The 26842-nt window shown below is 42.2% G+C and overlaps 1 long non-coding RNA gene across 8 annotated transcripts; it reads left to right on the top strand.

Annotated features, from left to right (window-relative positions):
- The first annotated feature begins 454 nt into the window (after nucleotides 1-454).
- Nucleotides 455-25179, top strand: LOC119870834. Of its 8 annotated transcripts, none has more exons than XR_005354175.1 (4): nucleotides 7671-8087; nucleotides 10152-10264; nucleotides 10342-10459; nucleotides 23003-25179. It is a non-coding gene; the product is annotated as an uncharacterized LOC119870834 (long non-coding RNA). The 8 variants fall into 8 exon arrangements; XR_005354174.1 differs by lacking the exon at nucleotides 23003-25179 and adding an exon at nucleotides 11947-12899 and having other exon boundaries at nucleotides 7676-8087; XR_005354181.1 differs by lacking the exons at nucleotides 7671-8087; nucleotides 10152-10264; nucleotides 23003-25179 and adding exons at nucleotides 455-542; nucleotides 11947-12898.
- Nucleotides 25180-26842: the final 1663 nt, after the last annotated feature.

Raw genomic sequence — 26842 nt, 5'->3', positions numbered from 1 at the left:
GAGAAGAAAAATTCCCTCATAGAGCATAATTTAGCCCTTTCAGATACTTATTAGGTCATTTTGACTGCATGGGACAGAAGACCCAATTCAACCTGGTTTCCGAAAGAGATCCCAGGAGTCGGATAACTTCAAAATCGAGCTAGATCTTATTTCAGGAATGGTGGATAAGGGACCCTGCCGTGTCAGCGGATCAGCTTCACTTCCCTGTTGGCTCTGTTCTCACCGATGCTGGCTCCTTCTCACATGTCCTCTGCTCGTTGTTTCGTAAATGGAGCACGCGGACTTTTCACACCTCTTCGGCGCCTCACGCCCGCTGAAGCAGGGGCCAGCCTGAGTCTCAGTCTCGGCAGTCAGGCGGCATTGCATTGGCTGCCAGTGGGTCACATGCCCATCCCTCAGCCAATCGCTGTGAGCAGGGGAATGCAGCGTGCTCATTGGCTTAGGCCCACTTCCACCCAGCCCTGGAGCTGCTGGGGGTCGCATTAGCCTGACTCAGATCACGTGGAAAGGGTGAGCGGCTCCTCGCAGGGGAACCAGCTGGGGTGAGCGGCTCCTCGGAGGGGAACCAGCGGAGGGGTGAGGGGGTCCTCAGACGGGAACCAGCTGGGGTGAGCGGCTCCTCAGACGGGAACCAGCGGAGGGGTGAGCGGCTCCTCGGAGGGGAACCAGCGGAGAGGTGAGCGGCTCCTCGGACGGGAACCAGCGGAGGGGTGAGCGGCTCCTCGGAGGGGAACCAGCGGAGGGGTGAGGGGCTCCTCAGACGGGAACCAGCTGGGGTGAGCGGCTCCTCAGACGGGAACCAGCGGAGGGGTGAGCGGCTCCTCGGAGGGGAACCAGCGGAGGGGTGAGGGGGTCCTCAGACGGGAACCAGCTGGGGTGAGCGGCTCCTCGGACGGGAACCAGCGGAGGGGTGAGCGGCTCCTCGGAGGGGAACCAGCGGAGGGGTGAGGGGGTCCTCAGACGGGAACCAGCTGGGGTGAGCGGCTCCTCAGACGGGAACCAGCTGGGGTGAGCGGCTCCTCAGACGGGAACCAGTGGAGGGGTGAGCGGCTCCTCGGAGGGGAACCAGCGGAGGGGTGAGGGGCTCCTCAGACGGGAACCAGCTGGGGTGAGCGGCTCCTCGGACGGGAACCAGCGGAGGGGTGAGTGGCTCCTCAGAGGGGAACCAGCGGAGGGGTGAGGGGGTCCTCAGACGGGAACCAGCTGGGGTGAGCGGCTCCTGGGATGGGAACCAGCGGAGGGGTGAGCGGCTCCTCAGACGGGAACCAGCGGAGGGGTGAGCGGCTCCTCAGAGGGGAACCAGCGGAGGGGTGAGCGGCTTCTCAGACGGGACCAGCGCAGAGGGGAACCAGCGGAGGGGTGAGCGGCTTCTCAGACGGGAACCAGCGGAGGGGTGAGGGGGTCCTCAGAGGGGAACCAGCTGGGGTGAGCGGCTCCTCGGACGGGAACCAGCGGAGGGGTGAGCGGCTCCTCGGAGGGGAACCAGCTGGGGTGAGCGGCTCCTCGGAGGGGAACCAGCGGAGGGGTGAGCGGCTCCTCAGAGGGGAACCAGCTGGGAGTGCCACAGATTGGTGGCATGTCACAGGGCAACAGCCCACACCAGCAGTTTCAGCTACAGGCTTACCCCACCCTCATACTAACCTTGGGGCCTCCCTCTAAATGTTTAAGAATTCCCTAAGTCTTAAAACGATTGCTTGAAATGCCTGCCCAATTAAGTCTGTAAAGGCTATCTTCCTGCCCATTGACAGTTTCAAGTGGGGAAGTTCATTTTTATAGATACTCTGAAATGGCCTGTGGATGCCATGAATGTTCCATATCTTGATGGTAGTGGTTAAATGGGTGTATACATGTGTAAAAAGTCATCAAACTGTACATTTTAAGGTGTGTGTATTTTACTGTATGTGTTATGTTTCAGTTAATTTTATTTTTTAAATATCCTGCAAGATGACCAACGCATGTCCGTGTGATTCTGAGTGTGATCATCAAGCCTGTTACCTTTGATCTGCTTTTCTGCTAAGTCTGATTCACCCAGAGTTGATGACATAGCCTGATTGAGGTCTGGCGTGTAGGAAACCCAGTATCAGTTTGGAGTCAAGTCCTAATTGGTATTAATGTGGGTGTATTTGCCTGAAGTCTCTTCTGGGACATACATATCACTCAGAAACTTAGTATGTTGACATAGGAAACAACCTGAAAGACAGTGACCATGATTAAGGCTTCTAACCATTTCCCCAAACTATTCAGGTGAACATATTTAAGGCAGAAGAATAGTTTGCCTATTATCATAAAGCTAATCAGTCATAAGTGCTCAGTGAAACCATCACAACTGATGTTCCTTTAGAGAGGGTTACAATAAACTTAAAATTGGAGATCTGTGTTCAAGTTCTGCCCTGCTCCTTTACTGGCCATGTGAGTGTCAGTTCTGCATCTATGAAATGATGATAGTGAGAGTCCCCTCTTTCAGGCCTTCTCTGAGAAACAGATGACATGCACAAACAGCCTTTGGGACATGGTGAAGTCTCTTTATTATTCTGGTCCCCCCTCCTCCTATTTCCTTTGATAGAATTCATCACTTTTTTGTTAAGTGTCTCTTTTAGACTTCTCTTAGGCATTCTCCTGAATGAATCTTTTTGTTCATAATGACTTCTAAGCTTAAGTGACTACCAGGAGTTGGTCCAGCAGCCACTTGCATTCTGCCAATACATCAGAACACCTTGCCTGAGTTTCATCTTAACATTTTTCAGATTCTGTATCCATATATAGCTTCTTCTTGTCTTTCTGGATCTTCTGCAGTTCAGTCTTCTAATTCACTCTGCTTAGATTATTCCTCTTTGAAATCTCATCATCAACTGTGGCCAACTGGAGCAGGGACAGAGTTTCATGATTTCTCTTCATCTGTTTCAATTATCGTATACTCCTTGACTAGATAAGTAAGACGAATAAGAAATAATTGTTGATGGTGCAGTGAAGTTTTCTTTTTGAAAGATGATACTATGCTTAGGTAAGAAAAGTTTGCTGATTTTTTAAAAAGATTTTAATTAGAGAGAGAGTAGGTGGAGGGGTAAGGGGGGAAGGAGAGGGAGACAGAATCTGAAGCAGATTCTGAGCTGAGCAGAGAGCCCAGTGTGGGGCTCCATCCTGTGACTGCAGAGATCATGACCTAAACTGAAACCAAGAGTTGGACGCTCAACCAACTGAGCCACTTAGGCTCTCCTTGCTGTTTTTCATAAACTACTAGAGAGAGAGAGAAATTTTTTCATAAACTACTGTATTTAATGAGAGTTGTTAGAATATTAGAGAGATTAATTACATTAGATCCAGATTTAGAGTATCTACTGTGTAGAAAACATTATTTTAGATTCTTATATTTCTTTTTTTCCTTTGTAAGATTTTATTTGTTTATTCATGAGAGACAGAGAGAGAGAGAGGCAGAGACATAGGCAGAGGGAGAAGCAAGCGTCCTGTGGGGAGCCTGATGCAGGACTTGATCCCGGGACTTTGGGATCATGCCCTGAGCTGAAGGCAGATACTCAACCACTGAGCCACCCAGGTGCCCCTAGAACTAATCTTAATGAAAATTATGATGTCTGAGGTGTACCTAAATCCAATGATCATCAATTTCTAGCACAATAGGGATTTCAACTCAAAAGCCTTTGGGGAGACTATAATTTTATAATATAATTATTTCCTTTAGTATTAATTTAAAATGTAGTCAAATTGAAAGCTTTGAGAAGACCATCAAAGTATGTCCCCATGGGGACACATCTGTTTTGTGGGTTTGCAGAACCCAAATGGCTAGAATGATAGAGTTATCAACATTTAAACATGCTAACGTGAACATGAGTAGTATTACCAAGATGTTGAGGTATACACAGGTACTTGTTTATTAAATTAGTATATTGCTAGGAAAAATGTGTAATTTTTAAAAGAGATTTTATTTATTTATTCATGAGAGACACACAGAGAGAAGCAGAGACACAGGCAGAGGGAGAAGCAGGCTCCATGCAGGAAGCCTGATTTGGGACTTGATCCTGGGACTCCAGGGTCACTCCCCAGGCCGAAGGTAGGAGCTCAACTGCTGAGTCTCTCAGGGATCCTGAAAAATGTATAATTAAAAGTAAACAAGAGGGCTTTACAGCTTTGTTCATTCTTTTGGAAAAACAGACACTGTTATTCACTATGAAGTCGAAGATGATCCTTTTCCTAGACTCAGAGGCCCTGGTGGAGCATCACTAGGTCAGGGAGTGACTCAGATTTACAGTCCAAACAAGTTCCTGTTCTGAGTGGCACTATACATCAGCTTCTGTGGCCCTGCTGGTGAATCATAGCAGCTGCCATCACATTGCTGGGAGCTTTTTCAGCCCCTCTTAGCCATAATTCCCCAGATCCATTGCTCAAGATTAACAAAATATAACACACAAAGATTAGAGGTCAGCTTTGAAATATAAAAGCATCATGCCCAAATGTTAAAAACAAGGTCAGCAATAAATCATGTTGGAAAGAAGCTGAATGTCATAAACACAAGACAAGCGATTATAAATCATAATTCACAGCATGGAGCTCCGTCACCCTAACAGAATGGACTAAAAAAGTAGTGACAACAGCTAAGACAATGACAACAAATGACACAGGTCAGCAATCTAAGGCTTAGAAGGAACAGACCAGAAATGTCACGAGGGTCCAGAGGGAAAAGGCAAAGGGCACGTGCCTAGACAGACTAACTAGGTATCAAAATCATGTTTGCTGGTGTGTTCATTGTTTTTCATCCTGGAAAATGCCAAATTTATAATTATTAGACTTTTGGTTTGGCTGGTTGGTTCTTAGAGGTTACTCTAGAAATGCAGGATCAGTTATTTGGAGGACCCTAAGACTAAAATCTTACGTGCTTCATTAAAGATATCCCTAACATCTTAGAGGCAGAATTACTTACTTCTTCAAACAAGAAGAGTCAACTTACATTATGTTCTTCTGGTAGCACGTGGCAATACTAAAATATCCAGGCTTTTTTTTTTTTTTTTCCCCCAGTATGTAACAGTATACCGCAGCACAAAAAGAAGAATAATTTACTCTAAGAGATAGGCCGCAATCACAAATCTTACATCTGCTTTCTTGGTCAGTTGCAAAGCCAACACTGGTTTAAATTTTCTAATGGCCATTCATCATATTTTTCTTGCGGTAAAACATAATTACAGTGTGTTAATACTTATGAATTACATTGAGGTTCTCAAAGTGGAGTGAAAAGCAAGTAAATAAATATTACATGAATAAGCAATTATATAGGCAATTAATGCCTCTCAGATTGTGGGCTGTAAATTTGAAAACACTAATTGCATTACAGGGTATAGGCCCATAGACAACACGGAAAGGGCCACTGTTTAGAATAAAATTAACTCCTCTCTGATCTTTCAGATCAAGTGAAACAGAAGAAAACAAAGCTCCAGTCTATTTAATTTTTTTTTTTTTTTTACATACTGCTGGAGATATTCTGTATACAAAGTATTAGTTAAATAGAGTTGATTTAGGGACACAGGCAAGTAAATGGCATGATCTTTTTCTTTCTTATGGTCATATAAAGTCAGTGCGTGAAAACAACTTCTCAATAGATTTAAAAGATCTGATGGCCAGAACAGTGAGAAAGAAAATATGTGAGAGTAACTCAGTCTTTGAATCTTGTTCAGATGAGATATAAATAGTAAATACTGCAGATAGCCACATGTGATTATGGAAAATTCGATTTTTGCAATTTTCTTTTTTTAGGTATAGTATTTTAATCTTTCATGACTAGGAAGAAAAGTGGACAGAAATGGAGAGTGGGAAATCACAATTCTGGTTACTAAGTCTTTTTAAACCACAGCTTTGGAAACTCAAGATTCCAGATCATGCTGGAAGTGTTAGATATTAAGGCAAGAATCCAGCTTGCCGTACAATACAAAGCATTTGGGAATGTCAGAAGCTTACTCTTCCCCCATTCAACAATTCTCTGGAGATTCATCCATAACAATCAGAAGCGGGAAATTTTTCTTCTTTTCTCATTTGACTGCTTTAAAATGACTTAAGGTAAAATACCTTGAAATTGCCCTAGAATCAAAGGGGTTTTCTTTATAGCTCTTCACAAAAATAACTGCACAGGTATTATTCAAAGCCAAATGAGCTTTGAACCTGGGCCCAGATCACACACTAAGAAATTTGGCCCTATTTTATTGGCTTCTTTATACTCTACTATATTTTCTGAATTTCCTCCAATGGACATATATCACTTTTATAATCAGAAAACAAAATCCCATAAAGAAGTTTAGTTCAGATCTAAAGCATGCTCAGGGCCAATAGAAATGAAAAAATAGGCTGGAGCCCATGGCGTGAGTTCTTATAAGCACCACCGTGGGAGTCTGTGCACAGTTTTAAGAACTGTTCCTTATGTTTAGTAGCAAACATTTGGATGATGTAAATGGACACAATTACTCCCACCCCACCCCCCTCCCTTACTGATGAGCAAAGAAGGATGTGTACACTTACATAATTTTCTTCTGCACGGAGGTTAAAAAATAAATTACCCAGTAGCAAGACAAACAATGGGAAGACTGCTTTAAATAAGTCTGGAGCTGTTTGCTCTGGACAGCATTAAGCCATCTGAGATTTTTACTAGGGGGAGACATCAGGTCCATCAAAGGGAGCAAGGATGAACTTCTTAACTTGAAAATTATTGTTCTCAGGAGTGTAAAGAGAGGCAACATGTCTCATAAAAATTTGGAAAGATCAAAGCAGCATAATGCAGGAGGCTCTAGATTCACCACCAATTCTGATATTTATAGGCTCTGTGGCCCAGGGGCCATTTACCTAACCTCACTGAGCCTTTGTTTTCATTTATAAACTGGCAGTGATAATAATAGTACCTACTTGGAGCGTTATTGGAAGGATTAAACTAGGTAGTTTATAGGATATCTACTAGCATATGGAAAGTGCTCTAATAAATGTTAACTTTTATGGAAACCTATATTGTCTACTCCCTTTATATGACTGTGGTATTAAAATGAAGAGCAGGGTCCAAATGTTTTAAAATATGTTTATTACACAGTAGACTAGGTTGGACACAGCAAGTTCCCTCACCTTCATGGTAAGAGTATTATTTGTAAACTTTCAACCAAGCCTTAAAATGATGCCACTTAAGTAGTTACTCGTCCTACAGTATGTGGCATGTAGAACTTCTTTGTACCAAATTAGGGTGAGTTTATGTATGTATTTAAGGTGCTAGAAGGTGTCCTGGAGGGAAAATCATGTGCCACAGGCAGTTAATACCCACCATTTGCTTCAACGTGGATGGAACTGGAGGGTATTATGCTGAGTAAAGTAAGTCAATCGGAGAAGGACAAACATTATATGTTCTCATTCATTTGGGGAATATAAATAATAGTGAAAGGGAATAGAAGGGAAGGGAGAAGAAATGTGTGGGAAATATCAGAAAGGGAGACAGAACATAAAGACTCCTAACTCTGGGAAACGAACTAGGGGTGGTGGAAGGGGAGGAGGGCGGGGGGTGGGGGTGAATGGGTGATGGGCACTGAGGGGGGCACATGACGGGATGAGCACTGGGTGTTATTCTGTATGTTGGTAAATTGAACACCAATAAAATAAAAAAAAAAATAAAAAAAAGAATCTGCTTATAATATGTAAGCCATTCCCAACGTTCACTTGGAGTGAGAATGTTATGAACAAGTTGCCTCTCATTGATTTCTCACAACCACTCTATGCAGCAGGTACTGTTTTAATCTCTGGAGAAAACTGAAGCTCAGAGAGGTTAATGGCTTTCTCACTGTCACACAGTGAATAAACAGTAGACTGGGCACTCCATTGTCTAACCATAAATGGGAACATCCATTTATCTGAGAAAAAAAAAAAAGACATGTGAGCCTCACCCTTCTTAGAAATGGTTTGTGGTGCGGAAGAAGAGAGGAGAGAGGAAGAAAAATTCAGTCTTCAATTTCTTTTGTCGGAAGGCAAAACCAACCACGATTGCCCCAGAAGCAAAATCAACCCCTGGGGTGAAAATACAATCTTCCAAGGAATCTAAGAAGAAGTTATGCTTTCAAAAGGTGTGAACTTCGGCTGTGTGTGTGTGTGTGTGTGTGTGTGTATGTTTACACTCCCTTCTCCTCTCTAACCTGTTTGTCACTGGGAAATGAAACAGTTTTGGTTTGCAAGCTGTCACCAGGGAGTGGAGCAAGACTTTGTAATAAACAAAAGCAACTGCCAGGGCCCCCAGCTAGCCTCTCCAAGGCCAGCCTGCCAAGGAAACCTGGCATTGTGACAACGAGGTCCACTCAGCATGACCAGTGGTCACCGAGGAGCACCTCTGGAAAGTACAGCCAGGTGGAGCACCCCCAAGCTCAGCAGGGAAAGAGTGCAGCCTCCCAGTAGTGAACTGTCTAGGCTCTTAATATCCCCCCAACCTGGAACGCCTGGAAATGAGTACAGTTGTATGCATTCACGTGTGTATGTGTAGACACATGCACACATGCACAGAGTTCTCTAGAAAGAAACCTGTAGAGCTCTCAGCAAATTCCTAAGAGCCTTCCACCCTCAATGGAGATACCACAGTTGGGAGAAGCGCGTACTCTGATCCTCCAGAAAAGAATAGCAAGCTCACCACTTTTATTTCTGAAGCAAGTGAGCCCAGGCTGTCAGCCCACTTTCCTCTTACAAAACCCTAAGGCACTTAAAGGAGACCACAGGGGGAAAAAAAATAACCCAACCCCTTTTCTAATCTAAACCTAATCCTCCTTAAACCTCGCCTGACCCAGGCTACCAGGAATCCTGCCAGTGCCAAATGATATGATGTTTATTCAGCTCAGGTCTTAGCCTGCTGCCTCCTGAGCCACAGAATCAAAGAGGAACATGTCAGCCACCACCTGCTGATAAATGGGTAAACAAAGGGCCATTCGAGAAAGAGGAGGACCAGTGTGGGAGCACAATGCCTTTGTGTAGTTCTGACTCAAAGAAGGGAACAGCAACTAAGGAACAGGCTTGAGACATGCATAAATGCTGTGCCAAGTAGTTTGGAAGCCTGGGTACAGCTGTTCCTTGTACGCCCTTTGCTCCTTGCCCCCCCTAAGACCACAATGGGGTTCCAGTGACACGGTGCCCCCCTTCCCAGAAGAAGTTGGCAAAATCACAATTTGTGAAGCAGTTAGGTTTGTGTTGGAAGAGTGCTCTCCAAAGAATCCTCAGAGAAGCCTCAGCTCAGTAAGAGTGACGTAGAGCTCAGAAGGCATGGCCTGACCCCCATTTTACCAGAGCAGCTGTTTTGATCTGTTTTATATCTGGGGGATCTGAATGAGATTTTGGAGGAGGGAGTTCTGTTGCTAAAAACAGAATGTTTGCAAGATGCTCTTGAGATACCAGATTTGGCGCATCTCTTCCTGAGAGGGGCTTAAATGAAATAAGTCCTAGAGGTCTGGAGATTTAGCAAGCTGGTTTTATTCTCAGTGTTCTCTGCTTCCCTTCTCTAACAAATGCCTCCTTATAACTCTTTACATGTGTGTTTGAGTCAGCATTGTCCTCTCAGGAATAACTGTGAGAGGGCTAGCTAACAAAATTTTCAGGGCTTATTGTGTGCCCTGCAATGCTCTGGGCATTTACTGAACCCTGACAGTCCTTTGGGTGGACAGTCCCACCCAAAGTGGGAACACAGTAAAGCAGAAACACAATAACGGCATCCACAATGGCAGCTTGCCTCAGTGTACCCAGCTTGTAAGTGATGGGCCAGACAGGCAGCAGCGCACATAGTAACTCAGAGCCAGAGTTCTTACTCAGTGTATCATGTTGCCTCTCGTGTCTGAGCAAGGTGTGTGTGTGTGTGTAAATCAGATGGACGTTATTTTTACATGTTAAAAATAAATAGAGAAAATCTGAAGGTAAAAATAGGAAGAAAAAATCGCCCATCATTCCACCATTCCGAAGACCACCAACTGTTCATGTTTGGGCATATTTCCTTCCAGTCTATTTTTATGCATAAGTTTTAGCTCTGCACATTTAAAGCAGCTGTGATTGTCTATGCATGTTTTATTTCGCTTTTGTCACTTAATATGACAATGTAACATGATGATATTTTTAATAACATTGCAAATTCTCTTTCATTTTTACTGGCTAAATAATAGTCTCCTAGGTGGAGCAGGTCAGTTTAACAAACACTTATTGAGCACGTTATATGTCCCAGATGCTATGCTAGTCCCTGGGAATACTGTTTTCTTCAAGGAGCCAGCAGTCTATGGTAGGTCAAATAAGGTACATAGATAACTATATAGTTGTAATAATTGCTAGCACTACTGAACATATACTGTGTTGCAGGTGCCACTCATATGAATGAACTCACTGGAACTTCACAGCAACCTTATGAGTAGGGATGATTTTGAAAGATGTTGAGACTGAGGCATATCTTGCCAACAAGATAGTGCTTCTAGACATGGTAGGTAGAAGGTACACCAAGATGCCCACCTCCTAATCCCCAGAATTTATGAATATACCTGCAGGGTAAAATAGTAAAATGTAACGTCACCTTAATTGGAAAAGGAACTTTGGAGATATGATTAAGTTAAGGATTTTGAGCGGGGAAGGTTGTCCTGGATTATCTGGGTGGGCCCAAGGTCATCACAAGGGTCTTTATAAGAGGGAGACAGCAATATCAGTCAGAGACGTGACAATGAAACCCGAGGTGTGAGTGTGTGTGAGAGAGAGGATATGTGAGAGGGAGAGAGGGAGGGAGAGAGAAAGAGACTGGAAGATACTATACCGCTGATCCTGAAGATGGAGGAAGGGGCCATGAACCCAGGAAGGCAAGAGGCTCTCAGAAGCCTCAAAAGGCGAAGAAATAGATTCTCTCCTGGAACCTCCAGAAGGAACACAGCCCTGCCAACACCTTGATTTTAGGATTTTTGACCTCCCCAGCTGTGTGATAAAAAATTTATGTTGCTTTAAGACACTAAGTCTGTGATAATTGGTACAGCAGCTGTAGGAAACCCAGGATTCAAACCCAGGCAGCTTGACTCCAGAGCCATTATTCTCAACCACATTCATATGTGCTGGGCGAGGTAGTTAATATGCTAGCACTCTATAAAAGCCTAGAGAAAGATACTCAGCAGAATGATAGGGAAGGACAGGAGGATGACAACGTGACTCTTTAAAACAGCATGAATTGTGAAGGCAGGGAAGGATGAGAAATTAAATTAGTGTAGGAAGATAACCATGATATCATAAGTGAAAAAATTCTAATACTGTGTATAATGATTCCCATTTCCATTTATAAATATATATGAACATATACAGTCCCATAGTTCTCTCTGGGGAGTTAATTTGTGGGTAAATGTAAGGGGAAATTTTCACTTTTTACTTACATATCTTCATATTGTTTGAAAATGTCACCAGACATGTATTTTGCATTAATTTTTTTGTACAATAAAGTGTTTATAATATACCATTTTTTTTTAAGTTGGAGAAAATAATATGCCTTACTGGGATGTAAATCTTTGTTCATAAAGCTTTGTGCTTCTATAGAATGATTTTCTTAGTGTGGAAATTTCCTGGAGGTAGAATTGCTGAATCAATGGATAGAAACATTTGGAAAACGTATATATTAAAAAATAATGGAAATGGTAGTCAGTAAGCCAGAATGAAATTTAGGAGGGGAGAGCAGGTATTTAACCTGGTGAGCAGAAGATATGATAGTTTTCCACTCCTCTGTGCAGGCTGATACATTGAATACTAGTTCCCCAGGGCCGCCATAGCAAAGTACCATAGACTAGGTGGTTGAAACCCCAGAAATGTATTTTCTCATAATTCTAGAGGCTGGTTTTCCAAGATCAACGTGTCAGCAGGGTTGGTTCTTCCTGAGGGCTCTCTCCTTGACTGGTAGATGCTCTTCCTCCTGTGTCTTCACATGGTGTTTTCTCTGTGTAGGTCTGTGTCCTGATTTCCTCTTCTTCTAAGGACACCCCACAGCTTCTACTAGTGTCCACCCCCATGACCTCATTTTAACCTCATTGCCTCTTTGAAGACCCTATCTTCAAGAATGATACCACATCCTGAGATACAGGAAATTAAGACTTCAATATGTGATTTTGGGGGGACATAATTCAGCCCATAACACATGGAAAAGGAAGTTCTAGAAGAATGCAGTACCACTGAGAGAATTTCTGTGTGAAAAGGCAACTTTGTAGTATCTTAACATTTTCCATAATGGAACAGAGCTAAAGAATGAACACCAGGATTATGCTGGTTTTAGGCTCGCTTTTTCTTACCTGTCCCGGTCAGCTGGGCTGGACTCTTCTCTTTGGAAACTGAATCTGTGTGACTCTTCCCAAGTACCTCTGTGGTTCCACTGTGCCTCTGCAATCAATCTCCAAAGACAGCATGAGAAGAGGGAGAATAAATCATGAATAGGAAGAGAGTTTTTTGGCTCCTTTCCCCCTCCCAACAAAAATGCACTGCAACTTCTATGTACCCTTTGTCTGTCCTTGATTCAGATCATAAATATCTACTCTTGGAATGGAAAAAGAGGAAGAGGGTGGAATCCTGAGCTTTTTCATAGGTTAGAGTACATCACCAGTAAAGAGGTTTGTAGAGTCTCAATCAGAATCCGGAAACCATTTCAGTAAAAAGCCAGATAGGAAATGTTTTAGCATTGCAGGCCACAGGATTGCTGGTATGAGTACTCTACTCTGCCATGTAGCACCAAAGCAGCCACAGAAAAACATTAAAAAGAAAAGAGAAAAGCATTGTTGTGTTCCAGTATAATTATTTACAAAACAAGCAGTGGGCCAGTGTTAATCTATGGGTTGTAGTTTGCCATTATTTAAGGAAATTAAAAATATTTACTATGCTGAACAAAATTATGTAGTGAGCCCAGACTGATCAACTATGAATCATACAAATTTCTCTTTTGACTTATTTAATAAATTATGTATTTTTGAGTTTAAAGAATAGTCTGGTTTTTCAACACACTTTGTTCATTTATTATAAAGAAGAAGCTTTGAAAATTAATTTAATAGCGTATTTCTGAACCTGAACTTTAATTTTTTAAGAAAGATTTTATTTATGTATTTGAGAGAACACGAACAGAGAGAGAAGCAGACTCCCCACTGAGCAGAGACCCTGATGTGGGGCTCAGTCTCAGGACTCTAGGATCATAACTTGTGCTGAAGACAGACGGTTTAACTAACTGAGCCACCCAGGTGCCCTGAACTTTAATTTTTAATAATTTCTTTGCCACATAATGTTTAGGTTAAACCTGACATAATCACATGCTATAAATACAAAAAAAGGGGCAGAGATAAAGGTCAGAATAAGTCCCAACAATTTGGTGTCTCATTCTGTCATTCAGTTAACCAGTATTTGTATATGTGCTGCATGCAAGTCACTAGGGTGAGTGCTTTGGAGAATTTTCCAAGTCACGAGTATTTCTCTCCAAATAATGTGAGAAAAGAACTCCTCTGGCCATGAGTGATCAGTCTGGGGGAGAGCATGTGACCAAGTTAGAACAAGCAGACTATGCCTGTGGAATTTGAATCTAAAATGGAATACCATGGCTGGAAGAGCATAGAGTTATTTCACAAAGAAGATGGTTCATTTATTTCTGCCACTGAGCTACATGGAGCTTCCCCTTTTCCAAAGTTGGTTCGTGAAAGAGACATAAGAAATAATATTGAAAAAAGTAGTTTGGGGTCAGCTGTGGTGAGCCTTCAAATCCAGAAGGAGGAGACTGAATTATATCCTGTAGATAAAAAAATGTCCTGTGATGCCATGACTGATTTGAGTGAGTTAATGATAAACCAGGCAAACACAGCTTCTACCTCCATGAAGTACTTGATATGAGCCTGAGTTACACTAAATGAATGGAAAACTGAAGACCAAAAATGTGTGGCATTCCACTCAGATCTGCCAGTTTGAGTGCTAGAGCAGATATTCTCAGCACGAGTGACACTTGGGCTGGAGAATTCTTTGTTGTAAGGTCCAATCCTGCACATTGTATGACATTTCACAACATTTAGCAGCCATCCTGCACATTGTACAACGTTGAGCAGCATCTTTGGCTCCTACCCACCAGATACTACCCACTTGATGACAGATAAAAATGTCGTTTATCCAGACACTACCACATGTCACCTGGAGGACTGTATTAATTCCGTATTGCTGCTGTAACACATTACAAGAAAATTGGTGGCTTAAAAGAATTCAAATTTATTCTTTTACAATTCTGGAGGTTAGAAGTCAGTCTTCTGGCACTAAAACCAAGTTTTTGGCAGGGCTATTTCCTTCTGAGGCCTCTGAGGGGAGAATCTGTTTCCTTGACTCTTTTTGGATTCTAGTGGCCACCTGTAATCCCTTGGCTAGTGGTGCCTTCCTAGAGGGAGAGATGGGGAGTTGCTGTTCCATGTGTCTGCTTAATTGAAAGCAGACTCCACTCCAACCACTCCAACCTTGGCTTCTGCCTTCGCATGCTCTCCTCCACCCCGACTCTTCTGTCTCCTTCTTATAAGGATCTTATAAGGATGTATTGGACAGCCTGGATTACACAAATTAATCTCTCCATTTTGAGATCCTTAATCTCATTTGCAAAATCTCTTTTACCACATAAGGTAATGTTTGTAAGTTCTGGGACTTAGGACACAGATGTATTTGGGGGTCCATTATTCAGCCTACCAGAGGAGCAAAATTGTCCTAGGTTGAGAACTCCTCCTCCAGAAGAATAGGACCAGATGGCCTAGATTCACGTCCCAGGTCCACACTACCTACCAGCTGTGTGGCATTGTTTCCCCTTCTGTAAATGGGACTGGTAGGTAGTAATACTTAACCCATGGGATTAGCAATATATGAACTGAATCACATAAAACAGTTATCAAAGTTTTGGGCATATGGTGCTCAATACACATTAGTTACTAAAAACAAAAGTAAGGTCCAACCTGAGATTTATAAATATGGGGATCATTTTCATGACCACACAGAGAAAATGAGAGTGGTATCTAAGGAACAAGTCCTCAGCTAATTTGGAATGGGTTGGTAGAATTATAACTCATTTAAATATGACATTTCCTGATGCTCAGACTATTCTTAAGAGGTACATGAGAATATACAGAATTTCTCCAACAAGTGCTGATATTAATTGAAGTGTGCTGTGGGCCAGTCTCTATTCTGTTTATTCAACACTCACAACTACTCCAAGATGTAGGTAATGTTATTATTCCCATTTTACAGATGAAGAAACTATGCTACAGAGAGATTCAGGATCTCATCAGAGTTTATAGTGTTGTTGATGGAGGTGAGCTTTCAATTAAGCAGACACACAGAACAGCAACTCCCCATCTCTCCCTCTAGCTCCCCGCAATCACCATTCTGCTTTTGGATTTCTATGCGTTGGACTACTTTAGATGTCATAGAGGTGGAATCATGCAGAATTTGTCCTTCCATGACTGGCTTTTTCACTCAGTGTAATGTGTATTTTTTTGTTTGTTCTAAAGATTTATTTATTTCAGAGGCAGGGAAGGACAGAGGGAGATGGAAAGAGAAACTGAACCAGACTCCTTGCTGAGCATGGAGCCTGATGTGGGGCTTGATCTCAGGACCCTGAGATTGTGACCCTGAGATCAAGACTCGAGCCAAAACCAAGAGTCGGTTGCTCAACCAACTGCACCACACAAATGCCCCCACTTAGCATAATGCTACTCAGGTTCATCCCTGTTGTCACATATGGCCGAATTTCCCTCCTTTTTAAGGCTGAACAATACTCCATTGTGTGCATAACTGCCTTCAAAGACCAGCTCTTCTCCCAAATCAAGTTATTTCTTACTTAGATTAGGGACCAATTCATATTTACTCCCTGGAAATAAAGTTAGTTAAACAGAACGTGAGAATAGGAAAATTTTTCACAGTGATGTCCCTGCCTACTTTATTCTTGTTATACACAAGAATATATATGTAACCATAACAACCGAGGGATTCTTGGAGCAGGTAAAGAACAAAATATCAAGATTCATTGGTGGGATGCAGTCTGGATTCTCCGTTTCCTCCTTCTCTTTTTAACTCATTATTGCAGAGTCCTGAGTTCCACTGAAGCCCCACGGATTCCCTGGGGGAGAAGCCGCATTTTAACAGGCTCCCCTGGCAATTCTTCCCCACACTCAAGTTTGAGAACACTGCTTCTACCCTTTCCAATCTCAGTTCCAGTTCATCAGGGAGCTGTTTTCTCCTTCATGGAAAAATCACTGTCTTAACGATCGCTACCAGGGCTGCCTTATTAACTAAAGGGGGCACAGAGATTCAACTCTCCATGGTTGGTAATTTTTGCGAGGTAATTCCTGCCATCTTTTCTTCCCCCAAGGGGCAGTTTAGCAGCAAATGGCTATTACCTTAACCAATTGAAAAGAAAATAACAAAACTAATAGTCAACTAAATTTGTTTTTTGGTTGCTAGAAGAGTCAGCTGCCTAGACAGTGCATCAAGAAGGGTGAAGAAAGGCTCATCTTTGCACAGAAGATCTCTGTCCCACCAATCTGCCAGGGGATAGTCCTGTGGCTTGGAGTCTCCTAAATTCCAAATATGTTACCTAGATGGTATAATAAGTTATACATTAAACTGCTATGATTCAACCACAGCCTCAAGAGGATCGCAAAGTCAGCTAGGAGGTAACTTAGCAAATAACCAAATAAAGGCTTTCAAGAGTGGTATTTAGAAGAGTATATTTAGATAAGCAGAAAAAGATTCGGCAAACTTGAGGACAGAGATTGTGACAAAAGGCTGAGTGGGTAGAGCCAACCAGCATGTCATCTTCTTCCACTATTTGCCTTTTTTTTTTTTTTTTTTTTTAGGATTTTATTTATTCATGAGAGACACAGGCAGAGACATAGGGGGAGGGAGAAGCAGGCTCCCTGCTGGGAGCCTGATGTGGGACTTGATCCCAGGACCCCAGGATCCTGACCTGAGCTGAAGGCAGATGCTCAACCACTAAGCCCCTCAGGCACCCCCCACTGTTTGCCTTTATGCCCCTGATGTGTCTTCTAAAACAGGAATCAGCAGACTTTTTCCGTGAAGGGTCTGAGTGAATGTTCAGGCTCTTTACCCACTACTCAGCTCGGCCACTGCAGTACAAAAGCAGCTATAGACGGTATGTAAATGAATGAGGGTAGCCATATTGCAATAAACCTTTATCTACAGACCCTGAAATTGGAATTTTATGTCACTTTTACATGATCCACGTTTTTCATCATCCTTTGGGTTTTCTCCAGCCACTGTTAGTTAAGGGGCCAGAAAGAAACAGCAGGATGGACAGGTCATATAGTTTCCAGACCCTTGTTCTAAAGCAAAAGCCATTTGCTATTTTAAATACATACCCAAGCCCTTCCACTTCTCTGGATTTGCTCCTGCTGTTCCTTCTACGTGGAATGTTTATTGTCCCATCCCTTCTACTTGCATATTGTGCTCACTGCCTGGTTCATCTTCTTCCACTATTTGCCTTTTTTTTTTAGGATTTTATTTATTCATGGTTTGGTTGCTAGAAGAGTCAGCTGCCTAGACAGTGCATCAAGAAGGGTGAAGAAAGGCTCCCCCCCAAAATGGCCTCTCCTCCTCCTCCGGTGTCTCCATCTGTACCTCTCTAATAGTCTCGATCATTTCGGATTTGCATTACTCTGTGGCTCAAGCTGTTTTATTTTTATATCCTCCATGGCTTAAGTGTTTCTTGGATCAAGGCAGCAATCAGGAAACAGTGTAAGATCAGAATAAGAAGAATGGCATGCCAAACACCTGTAGGGGGTTGAATGGTGACCCCTTAAAAGATAGTCCACCTTCTAATACCCCAGCCCTGTGAATGGGAACATACTTCGGGAAAGGGTCTTTGCAGATGTAATTAAGTTATAGATCTTGAGATGAGATTGTCCTGGATTACCCAAGTAGGGCCTTATGTCCGATAACAAATGTCTTTATAAGAGAGAAGAGATGAAGAGGAGCACGTCATTGAGGAGGACACAGGGACTGGAGAGATGCCAACCCAAAGATTGCAGAAGCTGGAAGAGGCAAGCAAAGAGTCTGCCTTAGAGCCCTCAGATAAAGTGCAGCCCTGCCAATGCCTTGATTCTGGATTTCTGACTCCGGAACTATGAGAAAATATTTTTCTATTGTTTTGGAACACTCAGTTTGTGCTAACTACTATGTCAAAGCTAACAAACCCTCCCTGCAAGTTAAATATTAATATAGTAATAGCTGGTATTTATTTAGCATTCATCTTGTGCAGCTTTACATAGATTATTATATTAAATTTTCACAACAATCTAATGAATTTGGAACCATTCTTATCCCTTGTACAGAAGGGGAAACTGACATTCAGAGAAGCTGAGTAACCTGAAGACCCACTCAGCTAGTAAGGAATGGAACCCGAATGGAGGCCACATCATCTGACTGAAGAGTCCCCTCCTTTTAATCAATGTTATATGTTCAAGTCTTTAATTATTCATCTGGCATTTCACATGCCCTAAAAATGATGGGGAAAGTGTTGGGCAATGACTTCCATCTCCAGGGGCTGAAATTCCTCGAATTGTGTTTCTACTATTCCAGCAGCTCTTTCTTTTCTTCCTCTTTTGCTTGCATTAATAATTGTTCTTACATCACATGTGATAAACACCAGACACTTCCATGAAAATAAAAAATATGTATTCTAACTTTTACATAAATTTTTTCTTGCTAGAGTATTAAAAATTAAAGGCATATTTATCCACCAGATTTCAAGGAAAAATTTGCAATATGTTCAGCAACCTATTCTTGATGAGCAAGGATAGAATAGGTTGCTGCTTAGGCCAAGACAATAGAATTAATCTATCTCCTTCTTCTCTTCCTCCTTCTTCTTCCTCATCCTCTTCTTCCTCTTCTTCTTTCTCTGATTATCAGAAAAGAAGGAAAGAAAGGTTTCTTACCACTTTTTAAGCCTTCATGGAAATCCATTTCCCTGAGCCACCCTAATTTGAATACATATAACAACTTTAGCTTCTGGTTTCCATTAAGGAAAATAAATAAGAAGAAATGCAACTCCAGGCAACAGTGGGAAGGTGTCAGCAGTGGAAACCTGGCCGGTTGATGGGTGAGAACAAAGTGTCCAGCTGCTACTGGGACCCCTCCATAGGAAAAGCTCCATGGACCAAATGCTGGTCATACCAAATGACCCACAGTTAGGGCCCACAGGGAAGCCAGACAGCACAGTATTTACGATCATGAATACACTTGGGTCTAGGTTTGAATATGCTGTTTTTGCTGCATCCTAGTTGTGTGACCTGGGCAAGTTAACCTTGATAATAGTACCTACTTCATAGGTAATATTTATGTAAAATGCTGGCACATGTTAGCGCTCAGTATGATCAAGGTGTTAGCTATTAAAATGTTTATATTCAAGGCTTGAAGTACTGAAGGCTGTCTTAACTCACTGCCATTCCTTCTACCACCGCCACCCCTCCCACCGCTCTCTCAACGATTTCTTTGTTACTAGGAATAACTTTGCCACTTCATTAACTTTTGAGTAGCTATCTGAAGGCCAAAAATAAGTTGGAAAGAAATAAAAATGAGAATTCCCAACGCTCACATAAACTCTCCCTTAAAAAGTAATTACAAAATAAAAGATGCTTTCAGAGAAAAGAGATTTCACATGACCGAAATGGAGATCTTTTACCCAGTGTTCTAACCCAACCAATTCAGATTACTTCATAACTCCATCACAGGAAAACCTCATTAGGGCCATTTTCATCACTTCATTCCTCTCCTCCCCCATGCCTGCTGCCTCGTAGAAGCATTCATTATCTCAAGATAATTTCACTGGTTATTGAGACATTATTATTCCACTGCTTCTCTGGTGACCTCTTCATTCCTGAAATCACTCCTTTGCTTCCAAGACGACATGCTGGTAAGAATACTGTTTTCCCCCTATGCCTGCATTAACCAGGTCCCATAGCCCCAGCATTTGAAATTCGAAGACCAGATTGGATAATGTCATTAGTAGGAAGTGGTATGTGGTAGCAATAGACACAACATTCATTTTACTAATAACACTCAGCATTTCCTGACTGCTGTCTTCATATCACTTGCTTTCAAAGCATTTTCTGTCTACTTGATATGGATTATGTATGTATGAATGACTGTACACATGTATTTCTTGTGGTAATTGTTATGGAATATGATGTTACACCCTCTTTATATGTGGTGTTATTTGTTGTTGGAGTGAGACCCAGAGTTACTTCATTAACTGCCAGGCTGGCACAGTGAATACGTTGCAGACCCAGAAGTCCAGAGGCTAGACTTATATTCCTCACAAGTCTTCCTAAGTTTCTGTTTTTGAGATAATGGTAGAACTATATGCTTTAGGCCTTGCAACCAATGTTCCATAGCATAGTAACTGTGTTTGCTGAGTCTGCTAAATTCTGTCCTGTCCTAGAGAACTTTACCCTGAGCTGCCTTGTCGCTTTTGAAACCCTTGCTGTTGAATCTCCCATCCTGCCTTCATTCTTAGCCAACTGGAGCCTGTTTCTGACCTCAACAACTCTACTGACTGTTATATCTTCAAGGTCACTGATTTAGTGAATTTGGCTTTGGGAGAAAAGGAACATATAACTTCTGAGTTAGTCCACACTGCTGCTTGCATTGCCTTTGTCATCAGCATCTAAAAGTTGTTAAATCTGAGTATAGGTGGTTCCCACGCTGGTGGGTTCCCAAATTTGTGAATTAGTTATTTGAAGGGTTTTGGTTTTGGTTTTGGTTTCACTCTGGGGACAGAAATAGCAGAGAATGGTAGTCAGGTCCTTGGGATAGCCCTCAAAATATAATTTTATGTGACAAAATGTAGCCATGCTATTATAAATCCCAAATACCACTTTTAAGTTTCTCTGTGAAAATTCATTTACAAAAATCTGAGAGAGGGCAGCCTGGGTGGCTCAGCGTTTGGCGTTGCCTTCAGCCCAGGATGTGATCCCAGAGACCCAGGATCAAGTCCTGCATTGGGCTCCCTGCATGGAGCCTGCTTCTCCCTCTGCCTGTGTCTTTGCCTCTCTCTCTCTCTTTCTCTCTCTCTGTCTCATGAATAAATAAATAAAATCTTTAGAAAAAAAAACCTGAGAGAGGTGTGGGCGCGTATATGGAGTTTATTTTTCATGTTAAGATGTTATCCTTCGTTGCATTCCTGCCCAAGAGGTAAAGACAATCTACTTGAGCTTCAAGGACAAGCTCCTTTCTTAATGGGGAGCTACATATTGAAAACTTAAGTGGGAGGTTGGAGTGTCCCTCGGTCTTGGGTTGCCACCCAGAAAAAGAAGGCACTCAAGAACACCTTCAGGGATGTGATGCTCAGTCTATTGGAGAAAATCCCATTCTAATGGTCTTAGAGCTCCTCTATTTCCCAGCTAATCCTTTCTCATTATTCTTTGCTCCTTCAATTACCTTTCCTCTTTAACGATGGTTGTCATATCCCCCACGCCTAGGAAAAGAGTCTTCCTTGGGAGCAGAATCAGCAATTACAAGAAATAGCATGTGATGCAAAGAGAACCAGGTTTCAACATTGGTCTCCTCTCCTTCCAGCTTCTCCACACCCTTATTCCTTCCAAATGGATTATACTTGCTCCTCAAGGTTTTTAGGGTCAGACATTCAGTGTAGGAGAGCAATTCAGGAGAGAGATTGTTGACATACGTAGGCATGGCTTCTCCTTCTTCAAGATTCTAATGGAATCCACATTTTCCGATTGTGTGTGTGTGTGTGTGTGTGTGTGTGTGTGTGTGTGTATCCATCATTCCCACTATGCAGACCCACAGGAAGGAGAATGGGCATCACTATTTTTCAAAATCATATGAGGAATTATTCTTTTTCATGTGGTCTTGTCCCTTTTATGACTTTTCCCCAAACCCAAGTGTGAGTGCTTATACCTGTGTTATGACTTAGCTCAGACACCAGCCCAGGCAAAGTTTTTACTTCCTTTGACCTTCCCTTTGCTCTGAGTTAGGCATCTTCCTCCTGCCATACCTGGAACCATCTTGACTCTCATTTTTTTTTTAAATGATCGGAAAACATCTTATTTTTGCCTTATTGGTAATCTGTCTTTTGACTTCTTTGTCATCTATTGATTAAGGTTGGAAGCAATTGATCTCAGTGATATCCTCTCTGCTTTGCTCAAACACTTGGTACAAACACTCTTTACTCCTGGAATCATAACCTCCTCTGGCTGAACTTGTTCACAGGATAAAATAAATGCTTCATCTGGATATAAATCTGTGCTTTCTTAGCCAGTGTGAGATCTAAAAGATACATTATTTTTTTAAAGATTTTGTTTATTTATTCATGAGAGACACAGAGAGAGAAGCAGAGACATAGGCAGAAGGAGAAGTGGGCTCCCTATGAGGGACTTGATCCTAGGACCCCAGGATCACAACCTGAGCCAAAGGCAGATGTTCAACCACTGAGCTACCCACTGAGCCAAACATAGTGATGAATCCAGGTGCCCCTAAAAGACACATATTTAGTTCCACATATAGTCCCTGTTTTTCAACCTTAAAAAATTAATTTCAGTAATGTATTTCCTTTAGCCTTCTGTCATCTGTAAGAATATCAACAAATAATACTGGAAGACAGCTTTCCTGGAGTTTGTTTATTGGAACACCTTTAATAGCCCTATTTTATTATTTAACACTAGGCCTCAAACACAGTCAAAGCCACATTGATTGAAACATGCAAAGCACTCCCAGAAGCATAAATAAAATGAAATGGAGAGGATCTTTGCATTTTTCAGGATGGGTTAGCTTAAAAGGAAAGGCATGCTCCCTGTCTTGAAAATCAGAAAGGAGATGTTTCTTTTAGTTAAAAGCAAGGAAATATGAAACCACTGATTTTCCAAGAGAAAGCTTTTTTCAGAAAACCCCTTCCGAGGGTTAACTTTATGACAAAATGAAAGATTATCCTCTGCCATCTGTCACTGAAACCCAGTCTCCATTCTATATCCAGGCCTCAGAGCGGAGTGGAAGCAGAGGGAATCGAGAGACTTCAATGCACCAGGAACTGTTCCTTGACAAGCTTATTTCTCATTTGTCTTCATCAGAAGGATTTCGAGACTGGAACATTGAATAGGCTGCTCACTGACAGCTGATGGGAAGATTAGTGATCAAAGGTTGGAGATATTTGGAAAGGGAATGTGCTCTGCTATGGGGGTTGATGGGAGAATGAAGAGGAACTCCAAGCCCTCAAATAGACATGATTTAAGCTAAAAGCCCAAGAAGCTGCTGTGGGGGAAGGAGAACAAGGGATTCCGTCTCCTCCTGGAGGCTGCATTGTGCGTCTGTCCAGGGAAGTGCAGGCGGCCCTCTTCAGAAATGTGGAGTAGCCAAGTGGTGCTCTTGAGAAAGCCAATTACAAGGGGCTTCTGACATTTTAGCTCAGCTCCATCTGAGGAGAAAACACATTTGTTAGTGAAACAAACTGCATGAGGAAGTCATGGCCTTTGTGAAGAGACCGAGTGTTCAAAACGTGATTCTTCTGGTTCTGTCATAATCATTTGTCAGAGTTTGTTTCATATTTTTTTCTAGCCTCGATGAATTCAGCATATTTTTTCTAGCCTCAACGAATTTGGGTCTTTCCATCGAATTTCAATCAAGATGTGAGGATTGTGGAGATTTTTAACTTTTTAGTTCGACTACATGAGGCCGACAAAGCTATTAATTCCTCTCACATGCATCAGTCCCTAATCTCCTCAAACTCTTCCCTCAGAGTCTACTGATTCATTCCAGAAACAAGAGCATAGACCTCATCAGATTCTATACTTGAATTTGAAGAGGCCCACAGTGAAGCTTGAAGGAAAACGAAAGACTCTTGTTGATGGATAGTGTTGGAGAAGTCTAAACAGAAATGTCTGTGGCCAGGAAGAATGCCTCGTTGGGGACACTCTGGAAGACCAGCGTGTGTTCAGACAGAATGAGGAGAGCTTCCCTAGAGAGAGGTAGTGGCTGAGGCTCTAACTTTGAGTTCTAACCCTGTCCTCCTATTTAAGGTGAAATGAAGCTCTGAACAAGAGTTTTCCTCTTCTGGAATCTCAAAATATTAAACCTGATAAGAACCTGAATGCTGTCTAAAGCAGACCTTTCCTTTTATAGGTCAGGAACACAGAAGATCCCAGAGGTACCGTGACTTGTCTGCAGTTGCAGAGCTGCTTTGGGACAGGTACAGAAGCAGCCTGAGATTCTCCCAACACCTAGGTCACCTCTGCCCAGTGACAAAGGTTCTCTCCTTCAAACCTTACTCAGGCTCCTCTGACTGCCTCTGATCTCTCTTCTCAAATAGGCCTTGATTTCGGGGGCTTCTGTGTTTGTCTCTGCATGTCCAATTTTAGTGAGAGATCCTGCTAAGTTGGTTTAGACAGACTCTCCCACTCTCGATGCCTCGTGCCCCCCACAGTGCTGTCTGGTCACCCTGGTCTGCCTCCACAAGATTTCTGTCAGGTTAGTATTGTCAAAATCCTTCCTGACCCCTCTTAGGGAAGTTTTCTCTTGGTAACTTATTTTTTTTTTTTGAAGATTTTATTGATTGATTGATTTGAAAGAGAGAGAATGAGCAGTGGGGAGGAGCAGGGGGAAAGATGAGGAGGAGGAGAGAGAAGCAGACCCCCTGCTGAGCGGAAAGCCCCATGAGGGACTCAATCTCAGGACCCCGAGATCATGACCTGAACTGAAGGTTAGGTGACCTTTAGAGGCTGCCCCCACTCCAATGATCCACCCCTAGTTACCCTTGAAATTTCCAGTTTCTGGAAACCCTAGAAACCTAGGGGTTACCCTGGTAACCCCTAGTTACCCTTGAAATTTCCAGTTTCTGGTAATATTATTTTTCAATGCTGGGGACATGTACACTCATTTTTTAAAAATTAATGTGTTTAGTTAAATGTTATTAATGCCAAAATAGAAAAAGGCAAGTCTAAATTACAGAATATTTTGAAAGAAGTTGATTTAATAGCAGTTTAGTAGAGGGGAAAAAGCAGATGTTGGGGGCTGGATAAAAATGAGCTGTAATCTGTTGGTGGGAATGCAAACTGGTGCAGCCACTCTGGAAGACAGTATGGAAGTCAAAAAGCTAAAAATAGAGCTACCCTATGACCTAGCAATTGCACTACTAGGTATTTATCTAAATGATACAAACATAGTGATTTGATGCGCCACATGCACCCCGATGTTTATAGCAGCAATGTCCCCAGCAGCCAAACTATGAAAAGAGCCCAAGTGTCCATCGACAGATGAATGGATATAGAAGATGTGGTGTATGTATACAATGAGATACTACTCAGCCATCAAAAAGAATGAAACCTTGCCATTTCCCATGACATGGATGGAACTAGAGGGTGTTGTGCTAAGTGAAATAAGTCCAATAGAGAAAGACAGTTATCATATGATCTCACTCAGATGAGGAATTTAAGAAACAAAACAGCTGAACATAGGGGAAGGGAAGGAAAAATAAAATAAGAGGAAAACAGAGAGGGAGGCAAAACAGGGGGAGGCAAACCCTCCCTTAATTCTAGGGAACAAAGTGAGGGTCACTGGAAAGGAGATGGGTGGGGAGATGGGGTAACTAGGGGATGGCATTAAGGAGGGCACTTCAAGTAATGAGTACTGGGTGTTGTATGCAACTGATGAATCACTGAGTTCTACCTCAGAAACTAATGATTACACATCTGTTAATTAAATTGAAATTAAAAATTAAAACAAAAAAGAATAAGCTGTAATCAGCATAGGAGTTCCTCTGTGTTTTTCCAAAGGAATTTGCAGAATTTGTTTGCAGACAGGAGCAGTCTTTAAAACCTTTGCCACACACTTGACAAACCATTCTCACTTCCACCAATTCTGGACTTACATTTGGAGGGATTTACCAAATTCTAAAGAAGTGTCTTCACTTCAAGAATGTGAACATGAAGTTTTATTTTTATCCTCAATTTCTTGAAGCATTTGAAAGGTAAAATGCACATAAAACAATCATTTGCTAAATGCATCCACCCCTCGGGGGCTCCGTCAACAGTTGTGTTGATCTAGATGCACAAAGCTTTCCTTTCCTTGTCACTTCCAAAATTCTTGTCAAAGTTGTCATCAAACTGAAGATCTGACTCATTTTTAGCTTATCTGAGCAGGCTGTTCAGACCTGTCAGTTATAATTGTTCTTCCTATTTCTCTAGTCATTTTGGTTAAAATTCCCCTATCTGTACACGCCACCAAGCCTCCTCCCCCATTTGTCCCACCTGTCACAGCTGGATGTGGTATTTGCTAAGACGTCCAGTTATAAATTCTCCTGCTTCATTCTGGGTCTGGCTGGTCATGGCACAGATGCTGCTCAGTCAGGTCGGTGTTGGGCAACTGAAGCCTTTCCCTTCCTTTAAGAATATTTTCTAGGAGCACCTGGGTGGCTCAGTGATTGAGCCTCTGCCTTCGGCTCCTGAGATTGAGTCCCACATGGGGCTCCCTGCGAGGAGCCTGCTTCTCCTTCTGCCAGTGTCTCTGCCTCTCTCTCTGTGTTTCTGATGAATAAATAAATAAAATCTTAAAAAATTTTTCTGAATTGATGAGGTTTCTTGTAGGTGATTTTTTTTTCCTATATGTTGATAACGTTTTTATGAAAAAAAAAAGATTGATGGATATTGCAGGATGGTTCTGGACTTTGTTAGCTATTTTCCCAAATCTGGGGTGTATGCTCATTATCTTTTCTAAAACATAATTATGTTATAAAGCCCGTACATTCTATCTGTGTAATGGTAGAGAACTTGACACATGGGAGGCACTTACTGTTTTCATTGTTGCTGCTTAGTTTTCTCTTTTA

Source organism: Canis lupus, chromosome 1 (genome assembly GCF_011100685.1).
Source record: "Canis lupus familiaris isolate Mischka breed German Shepherd chromosome 1, alternate assembly UU_Cfam_GSD_1.0, whole genome shotgun sequence".
NCBI lineage: Eukaryota > Metazoa > Chordata > Mammalia > Carnivora > Canidae > Canis > Canis lupus.
The sequence above is the reverse complement of the archived record's forward strand: the minus strand, read 5'-3'. Positions and strand labels throughout refer to the sequence as shown.